The following is a 10,036-nucleotide window of genomic DNA, read 5'->3' as shown; positions in this document are numbered from 1 at the left end:
TATTTTCCCTGCTCTGCTCTTCTGAAATTTGCACAAATCCCAAGGTATGCTCTCTGCACACTGTGGAGTGCCACCGACCAAGTGGGAACGCCACCGGCCATGTCCGGATGGTCATCGGCCATTTGTTGAGCTATCGGCCATCAATAATTGGTCGGTCGGCACTCCATGTAGCCGACCGGCCAAAACTTCCTGCAGAAACCTGTTTTGGCAGCAGCAGAGGGCAAAACATGGCATGGCAATGCATTTCAAACAAATGTGTGCACCAACACATCCCTTATCATGTTGGTGACTCAAAGGGACATGGTTCTCGATTCTCGGATCACCAATCGTGTATTTCAATGCGTGATGGCCCAAGAAACCAAGTATGCACTTTGATTTCAAATGAGATGCACATCAAACAAACAAGTGAAACCCAACCTCTATCATACTCAATTCAAGAAGCAAGGCATGTATGCTCATGCAATGCGACCTAGGCATGTTAACTAAGTATGTAACATGGGCATGCAAGCAAGTAATGCACAATGCATGTTAGGCACACAACCTAAATGAGCAAGCATGCAAGATATGGAATAATAATGGGAGTGACAAGCATACAAGATGTGATCTAAGCATGCAAGTGTGCAAGGCATGCATCATATTAAGCAACCTAAACATGCAACAACACACAAGTATGCCACAACACACAAGGTGAGCATGCATCAACATGCAAAGGATGGTCTTACACTAACTTGGACAGCTCTCTACTAGGTCCAAAACAGTGGCCAAAATGATGCAACAAAGGCATGAAAACACACACAAGCATGCATGTACGAGGCCTTAAACATGGAGCATAAGTCATCAACTCTTCAAAGCATGAAAGGGATGGAAAATGCAAGTATGCAAGCATGGAACATGGACTGAAATGTGGTCTCCAATGATGCCAAATCATGAGAACAAGCCAAGTAAAGCATGCTAGTGACCCACACACCCAAGGCTAGTAAGCTAGAATGCAAAGAAGCCATACAAAGCATGGAAAGCATGACTCCAAAGACCCAAGACAGACCTTAAGCATGTTAAAACATGACCAAAAACTTCACAAAGCTAAGCCAAAATATGCAAGCATGGTAGTTCAAAGGCAAGATGCATTTGCTAGGCAAAATAGAGGAATACAAAGCAAGTGTATGATGCATGCCAAGGGTCGACAAACCAACATGGGACAGAGATAAAACGTGCTAAATAAACACCAAATACCCACTGAAATAGAGCCAACACATGTTAGAATGGGGTGCTCTTTTGGAAGGCCATGCAAGGGGTTGTTATACACATGCAAGATGGACACTCAATATGACCAAAACAACTCTAGAAATAGCTTATGGGGGTCCTAAAACCCACTGAAAAATGCCTGAACTGAGCTCAAGAAGTGTGCAAATATAGGCCCCTTTGTAAGGCCAAAAAGGGCATCAAACAAGACAACAAGGAGAGGGGATGGCCCTCTCCTTCTTAGGACCTTAAACCACCATCCTCACCACTGAAATCTCAGTGGTGAGGAGGCCCAAACAAGGTGGTCCCGGAGCTCACTAAAAATGCACAAAAATGAGGCCAAACAAGGCCTAAGAGGGGGTAGACAACCCCAAACACAAAAGTGTTCTTAATGAAGTATCTTAAACACAAAAAAAATAGAACTTTTTTATGTTATACACCAAGCTCAAATCAGTATGCAAGACAGGCTAAAAGTGTATGCAGAAATGGGGAATAAAGAGGGAAAAGTGTTACCCTTGAAGAACACCTCAAGAACAGCAAGTGCAGCCCTCCTCATCTGATCAAAACCACCTCAAAACCTCAAGAACAAACCCTCAAGACCTCCCAAGTCGAAGTATGGTGTAATGGTGTGTGTTTTAGTGCAAAACTAAGAAGAAATCACCCTTTTAGGTCACAAAACACACACAAAAGAGGAGAGAGAGGGAAATATAGAGAGAGAGGATATATATATATATATATATCAGATATATATGCCCTAGGTCTGGTTTTTTGCTGAACCAAAACAATGGGGGAGGAGGCTTCCTTATATAGGCAAAGGAATGGCCAAGCTTCTAAGACAAGTTATTCAAAAAGGGTCAAGGCTTCTAAGGGAAGTCAAGCAAAGGGTGCAAGCTTCTTGAGGAAGCCAAGACAAAGGGTCAAAGCTTCATCAAGAAGCTTTGAGCAAAGGGTGCAAAAGAGGGTCAAAAAGGTGCAAAAGGTGCAAAACAGCCACACACGTGCATGGGGAGCAGAGTCTGTGCATTCCAGCTGGCACAGTGTAGACGTCCCCCGAACGTCCCCGGGAGAGTGAGTCCCGTTCGGTTCGATATTGGGGTCACTACAGCTCAGGACTCTCAAATTGTCACGGTTCTAAATCTGAACCAAAGAGTCCAAATCCGGCAAATCGTTTTGAGAAAATAGATTTTTTTGAAAGAAGTGCCAAACATGGACTGCTTTGCCAGATACAGAGTCGCCACCTAAATATTTTATTTTGGGAAATTTAGGAAACCCTGACTCGTTGCCTAAGGCCACGTGTCCGTCATCACCAAAGTTGCCTCGGCTCGGGAACTTGGGTACGATTGGGGAAGGTCACTTCGTGAGCACCCCCGCTCGCTCGATCGAAGATCGGCCTCTACTAACCATGATATCTAGTTTTGAAAACATTGTGCGTTCTTATTCCGGTTATTAGCCTAGATTACTATGTGATGCGCACAGCATACAAGTATAGACTGGGTCGCCTGAATTGGAACAAAACATTTCATGGTTGTTTTTGAAAGATGGTTTGCTACTCGCAAGTAGGCTTAAAATGCAGATTTTGCCACCCTCAGGTGGGCTTAGAAAAGATGGTTTTGCCACTATCTAGTGGGCTTAGAACTCACAGTCAATGATTTGTTCCAATCCAAATAACCCAACCTTCACCCACGGGCACTCAGGCAGTTATATCATATAAGCATATAGCCTCATGGTAAGCATGCTATTCATGGCATTCACTCACACGCATGCAAGGATGCTAAAGCATAAAACTTACCGAGTACTCCAAGCCAAAACAGAAACTACATTAGAAATCACACATGATCCTAAGTATACAGAAATGCCTAATGCAACACATGCAAAAATGCAAACTATAGCAGGCTCAGCTATTCTAAACATGGCATATGGAATGCTACAGCTAACATGTATTCAACTTGGAATTGAAATACAAATGCAGTTAGTATGATGCACCGAGCCCGGTGCATGCAAAACAGATGAATGAATGCAGACATGCTATCGTACTGTATGCTAATTGAAATATGCCCTAATCTAACCATCATAAGCGGATAAATAAAAGGGAGAAAGACGTGGGGTTGGAAGACATACAACACACACACGCACACTTATTACAGTTGTGCCCTCGCGCAGAGGGTCCGAATAAATATACGGTCCCGAATAAAAGAATATTACAGTCCAAATAAATATTACAGTCCAAATAATGTACAAATTCCTAATTAATTTACAAATTAACTAAGAAAGCTGTAAAACTGGCATGCAAGCCAGGGACTGCCTTGCTTCTGATGAATGATGTACGTTTAGGCTGCCTTGCGCGGAAATCCACAAGGATGCCCTAATTAGCCTCTGTTTTGCACTTGTTCTTGAAATGCGTGCCAAGCCTCGGAAGACCGCTGATTCTTGATTTGCTGTAACAGAGAGCAGGAAAGGGGCATAGCAATGTATTTTCACAAATACATGCATGCCTCGATCCTCGTGCCACCAATCACGCATATCGAGGCATGATGGCCGAGGAGTCGAATTGCACAATTTAATATGAAATGAATGCACATGAAAACAAAACAAGACCTAGACTCCATCATGGATAATCCGGAGTGTCGGTGACTGGGGAATTGAGATACATTCCGTCACTCGGAGTACGAAACGCACCTCGTTTCTAGTGCCCGGGCTAACTCCTATCCCGAACACGGTGCAATATGCATGACATGCATGAAATGCAACTAAGATACAATCCTAACATACACAATGTCATGGAATGGCATGCACGCTACACGAGGCAATACACAACCGAGCATACACAATGCTATGGATGAAATGGCATACGCAATGCAATAATGGGCTTACACCAACATGAGAAAGCCTCAGCCACACTCACATAGGAGGCCATTAGATGAAAACAAGACAACTCGAAATGCGAGCACGCGTGCACGCAAACCGAGAACCGACCTTCAGGCACCGAAATGCCACTTTAATGAAACATGGAAAAGACATGGAATATGATATGCAAACATGCAAAAATCAGTAGCAAAATGAGGGGGAAAACAGCCCCGAAACAAGGCGAAATGACACCCGATGCATGGAATTTCTCCCGAAATGCAAAACTAGGTACATGAAATGGCTTACAGCTATACAAAGCATGCATAATTGATACATGGAATGAAAAGACAGAAGCAAGGCAGCCCCAAAATAAGCATTTTTACAGTTCAAAGCATGGCCAAACAGCAAACAGAAATAGGGCAAAACTAACATGCAAAAATAGCCCTAAATGTGAGGTAAAGAAGCAACACACGGCTGCTGTCTTCAAACAGATTAGGGCCCTTCAACAAAGTTTAAGAGGGGCCCAAAATATGATCTTTTACAGTTGATGGCCAAGCCTAAATCAGTATAAAACTATGCTCAAAATGCCATGCAAGATAGGGCCCAAAAGAGGTCAAAACACAAAGTATACAAAACATTCATCAAACAGCCAAAGACCCTTAATGAAACATGAATATGGGGTCAAAATAAGACTGTTTTCAGTTCTATAAAATGACCAAAAACAGAAGCATAATAGGCTAATAGATCATGGAAAAATGGGGACCAAAGAGGGGTATAATGACAAGTGGCACATGGAGGTCCCAAACAGTGATGATCCCTTCTTCAATGTTGAAGAGGACCTCAAAATAAGCTCACTTACAGTTTACATCATGCTCCAAAACAGATCACACACAGGCCAAAAATACTATGCAAGATTATGGCTTACAAGGGGGATAATGAAGCAAGTGCAAGATGGGGACCTCAAATGACAAAATTCCCTTAATGAAACATGAAATAGAGCTCAAATAAAGGGTACTTTCAGTTTTGGCCGGAGCTCAAAAAAGCAAGAAAACTAGCTAGAAAAATGTTGCAAAATTAAGTTCAAAAAGAGGGAATTGGCACTTACACTTGAAGACCAACCCTTGGTTGCTTCTTGGCTTGAGAAGTGATGCCTCCTAGCTGCTGGAAAGTTCCCCAAGGTACTGTAAATGGAGTGGTGGTGGTGATGCTAGGTGGTGGTGTGAAAATGGGGTAGGATTTTGGTGTTTTGGAGCTTGGAGATGGAGATGGAGATGGAGATGGATACAATGCAAGAAGCTCTTACGAAGTTTTTTGTAACCCTTCTCTCAATGCTGGAGGCTGGTTATATGGACCAAGGAGAGGGAGAAAATGGAGGGGAAAAGGTGGGGGAAAAGGAACCAAGTTTTCCCCCAAAAGCTGTCCCCCGGATACAAATATTTTTGGGGGAAAACAGCTATACAGCTGTAAAGTACACACTGTGAGGAGAGAGGCCGGCCACTTTTTGGAGATGCAGGTGGCCGGCCGGCCACCCCCCATGGCCGGCCGGCCAAGGGTCAAAAGGGTCAAGGTGAATTAGTGGCCGACCACCACAAATTGCTGTCCTCCCAGGTTCCCTCATCACAACCCTATGGTTCAAAATTGCAAACTGTAAAACATGAGAGAGAATAGGCCATTTTTAGGAAGGGTTCAAAAGGGTTAGGTTGAATTAGTGGCCGGCCACCAACTTTTGGTGTCCTCCCATGTGTGTACATCACAAATATGTGGTTAAAAGTTCAAGAAAATGGTCCAAGGGTAGTCAACATTGGCTCGGAAATGAGAAAAACGGGCGTCGAAGGATATATAACTGGTTGCTGAAACAATTGCTGGCCTCCCACCCTTCTACGGCCTTCCTGATGATGAAACAGAGGTACCTGCCAAAAATGAACAAAAACCGATGCAAAACGAATATTCGGGGGCCAAAACGCGCAGTTCGGGGCCCCGAAAACTACCTGTTAAGCACCGAAAGTGGCATTTGACCACGAAGTGGGTCTCTCAGATCTCAGTGTCCCCCAAAATGGAGCAAATTAGATGTACGTCAAAAACCGAAGCAAATGGAGGTGGTTGAGCGGTCCCGAACCGAGGCACACGGCCAACGGCTCTGAAAAATTGGGAATCGGGCTCCGAAATGGGCAAAATGGCCTATAGCCAAAAAATGTAGCCCACGGCCACTGAGAGATGGTCTACGGGACCTCTCCCTCCCCTCAGGAAAAGAAACGGAGAAAACCAAGTCTGGTTCGCAAACCGAGGCAAGGCATAGAAGAGGGTTCGGAAGTCTGGAGGCAGGGCTCACGGCCGCGACTCTGAGACTTCTGAACGAGCATAAAATGCAGTATCACCGAGCGCTCAACTGGTGACGTCTGAGTCTTAAGGTCGGTCAAAAATGGGGTGTCTACAGTTGCCCCTCTTTGACAGAACTCGAAAGTCATAAGTGACGGTAGTGAATGTCAAAGCCTAGAGACGACCCATTTTTGGCAAGGCCGAAGACTTAGACTAACATACAAAATAAACAGAGATGTGCCCGCAGGCATGCCCGCAGGCAGGGGAAAAATGCAAATGAGAATGCAAGAAGCCGAACATAACTTATGATCATGCAAAGAAACATGGGGACGTATCCCGGTGTTTAGGGACGTATCCCGGTTTAGGGACGTATCCCAAGCTTTAGGGACGTATCCCATGATTTTGGGGACGTATCCCGATGTTTAGGGACGTATCCCAAGGTTCAGGGACGTATCCCAAGATTTAGGGACGTATCCCAAGGTTTAGAAAAGAAGGAGAAACATAGGGACGTATCCCGGTGTTCAGCGAGAAATGAGAAACATAGGGACGTATCCCGGTGTTCCGCAAGGAATGAGAAGCATAGGGACGTATCCCGGCGTTTCAGAATGGTGTGAGCATTGGAACGTATTCCGAACACTTTTAATCGAAGCGGGGGAAACATAGGGACGCATCCCGGTATTTCAGAATGGTGTGAGCATTGGAACGTATTCCGAACACTTTTAACCGAAGCGGGGGAAACATAGGGACGCATCCCGGTATTTCAGAATGGTGTGAGCATTGGAATGTATTCCGAAGACTTTTAACCGAAGCGGGGGAAACATAGGGACGCATCCCGGTATTTCAGAATGGTGTGAGCATTGGAACGTATTCCAAACACTTTTAACCGAAGCGGGGGAAACATAGGGACGCATCCCGGTGTTTCAGAATGGTGTGAGCATTGGAACGTATTCCGAACGCTTTTAACCGAAGAAGGAGAAACATAGGGACGCATCCCGGTGTTTCAGAATGGTGTGAGCATTGGAACGTATTCCTAATGCTTTTAACCGAAGAAGGAGAAACATAGGGACGCATCCCGGTGTTTCAGAATGGTGTGAGCATTGGGACGTATCCCGAACATTTTTAACCGAAGAAGGAGAAACATAGGGACGCATCCCGGTGTTTCAGAATGGTGTGAGCATTGGGACGTATCCCGAATGCTTTTAACCGAAGAGGGAGGTCTAACTCATCGCACGTGCGAGGAGAAAGAATGATAATTGCAAGTGAATTGGTGCACAAAAATGCAAGTAATTGAGCATAACAATGCGAGATAGATGTGCATAATCAATGCAATGAATGGGTATAACAATGCTAGTGAAGTGGGTGCATAACAATGCAATTGGAACGTGCATCACAATGCAAGCATGAGAAGTGCATAACAATGCGGGTGGAAGGATGCATAACAATGTAAGTGGAGTGTGCGTGACAATTCGTATTTGAAACAAAATGCCGAATAAGGGCTTACAAGCCTTAAGCAGACCAATTTCCAAACGCAACCTCCGATTTTCCTCTCGGGGGGGTCACGATACATTCCAAAAAGGATACACCTCGTGCATGCCGACTGACGATGAGCTACATATCGAAGACATGAGTTGAAAATTCCGCAGAAACATTTTGAGCTGAAAAGAGTGGGTTCTTCTTGCACTTTCTTGATTGTACTCCTAAACCGCGGTTACTACCTTTCCTTCCTGGCCATGTTCACAACTTTCCCTATTCTCCAACGGGGTGACAGACTAGGTTGATTCAGTATCCAGAATCGAGGCGCATTCACATGCTATCTCAATCTATGGGGTTGCCATACAGATTTCAAGTCGAGGACAGACCCCTGGGTATTTAAACCAGACTTTAGTCTCGAAAATTCCAAACCTTTGCGTTCTAGGCAATAGCCGTCCGAACTCTAGTTTCCACCGTCGCAGTTGGTCTCCTAGGAACTCATGGCAAACACAGCCAAGATGCATCTGGCAGGGGCTAGTTTTCTGAGGGAGCACTTTGATTACCATTCTGGCACTGAAGTACGCTTGAGTTTGAGCTTGAGGTAGAGGCGCACTCATACTTCGGAGCATTGGCAAGACTTGAAGGGGTACATACGGAATGTAGTCTCGGAATTTACTGAAGTTGAAACAAACTCAGATACCCGACATTTCCTCTTTTGCTTTTGATTTGTAGTCTGGAACCCATATAGCTTCAAATAGGTCCTAGTTTTGCTGTTCTGACATGACCTGGGTTGAACCCTGCTGTTTTATGAAAGAACGAATCTTGTTTTGCACAGATGTGGAGAACGGCACGGCACTCGGAGCGCAAAATGATTTTATTTTAGAATTGATAAATGAGTTCTTGACTGGGTATCGAGCCTACGACTGAACACAGCAAGACAACTCAACACGGAAATAAAAGGCACACAACCTAAACACCACTCAACAAAGGAAAAACAAAGTAAAACAACCTAAACACATCGAGACACGCTCGGAACGACTCAAGGCAAGAATCGAGACAAACAAAACAAAAGACACGACACACAGACGTGCACAGGGAGCTTGTTTCACCGGGTATTGTTCCCCACCCTCTCTCATTTGTGATCCTCACATCACTCGGCCCTCAAGCTTTATTTTTCTGAAAAATCCCTTTTTCTCACTTTTTCTCTCATCGTACATCTCTCTATTCTTCAATCTCTCATTTTTTCATCCCTCCCCTGGGTGGTTGATGGATGAATAGCAAATTGTGGGCTCGTGCCCCTAGCATTCTGCTAGATTCTTCTTTTCCTGCGCGCAGCTAGTGAGTTCCTCCCACGGAAGGGTTGCGCTACAACTGGGTGTGTAGCAAATCTGCAGCTAACATCAGTTGATGATGCTTTGTTGGGGAGTTTGGACGTGATAAGATCTGTCCAGATGATGGAGTGGAATATTTTGCCCCATTCTAGTTCGTGCTTCGCACTTGGCTTGATACCTCGTTGTTTGGAGGATGTTGAGAGCTTTCAGCCCTTTTCTGCTAACTTCAGTTGTGCCCTCTTCTGGCGAATACGATGCCCTTTCTGGCAAGTAGAGTGCCCTTTCTGGCAAATGCATTGACAACGAGGAAAAGACAGGAAGCCTGACTCAACTGTGCCCCTAGTTCATCAATTTGACCATTTTTTTGTTTTGGCTTTCTAAAACAATTTTGATCAAAATGAGAGTTAGATTAACGCGCTTGTTCGATTTTCTGATTTGAAATCATGCAAGTTAGGCTGTGAGTACTGAAAATTTTCCCTTTTTGGGGTCCAAGAAATGGTCCAGTTTTGGAAAAATAGAATAATTTTTGAGAGAAAATTAGTCAACTTCATTAAAAATTCTCAAAAACTATTTTTGCAAACGGCCACTGCACAACGAGCACGGAACCTACTCTCGAGATGCACAACCTCAGATTCGAAGGAAAATTGCCCCTTGCTTGAGGGGAACTGCATGGCAACGGAAAGTTGCCCCTTGTTTGAACTGTATCGCGGCGCATTGAATGGCAACTGAGAGTTGCCCCTTGTTTGGATGGCACCGCAGCGCATTGAATGGCAACGGAAAGTCGCCCCTTGTCTGGATGGCACCGCAGCGCATTGTAGGCAGTCCTCAGAGTGACG

This window comes from Camellia sinensis, chromosome 7 (genome assembly GCF_055761805.1).
Source record: "Camellia sinensis isolate YWXY chromosome 7, ASM5576180v1, whole genome shotgun sequence".
Taxonomy (NCBI): Eukaryota; Viridiplantae; Streptophyta; class Magnoliopsida; order Ericales; family Theaceae; genus Camellia; species Camellia sinensis.
This window is presented reverse-complemented; position numbering follows the sequence as displayed.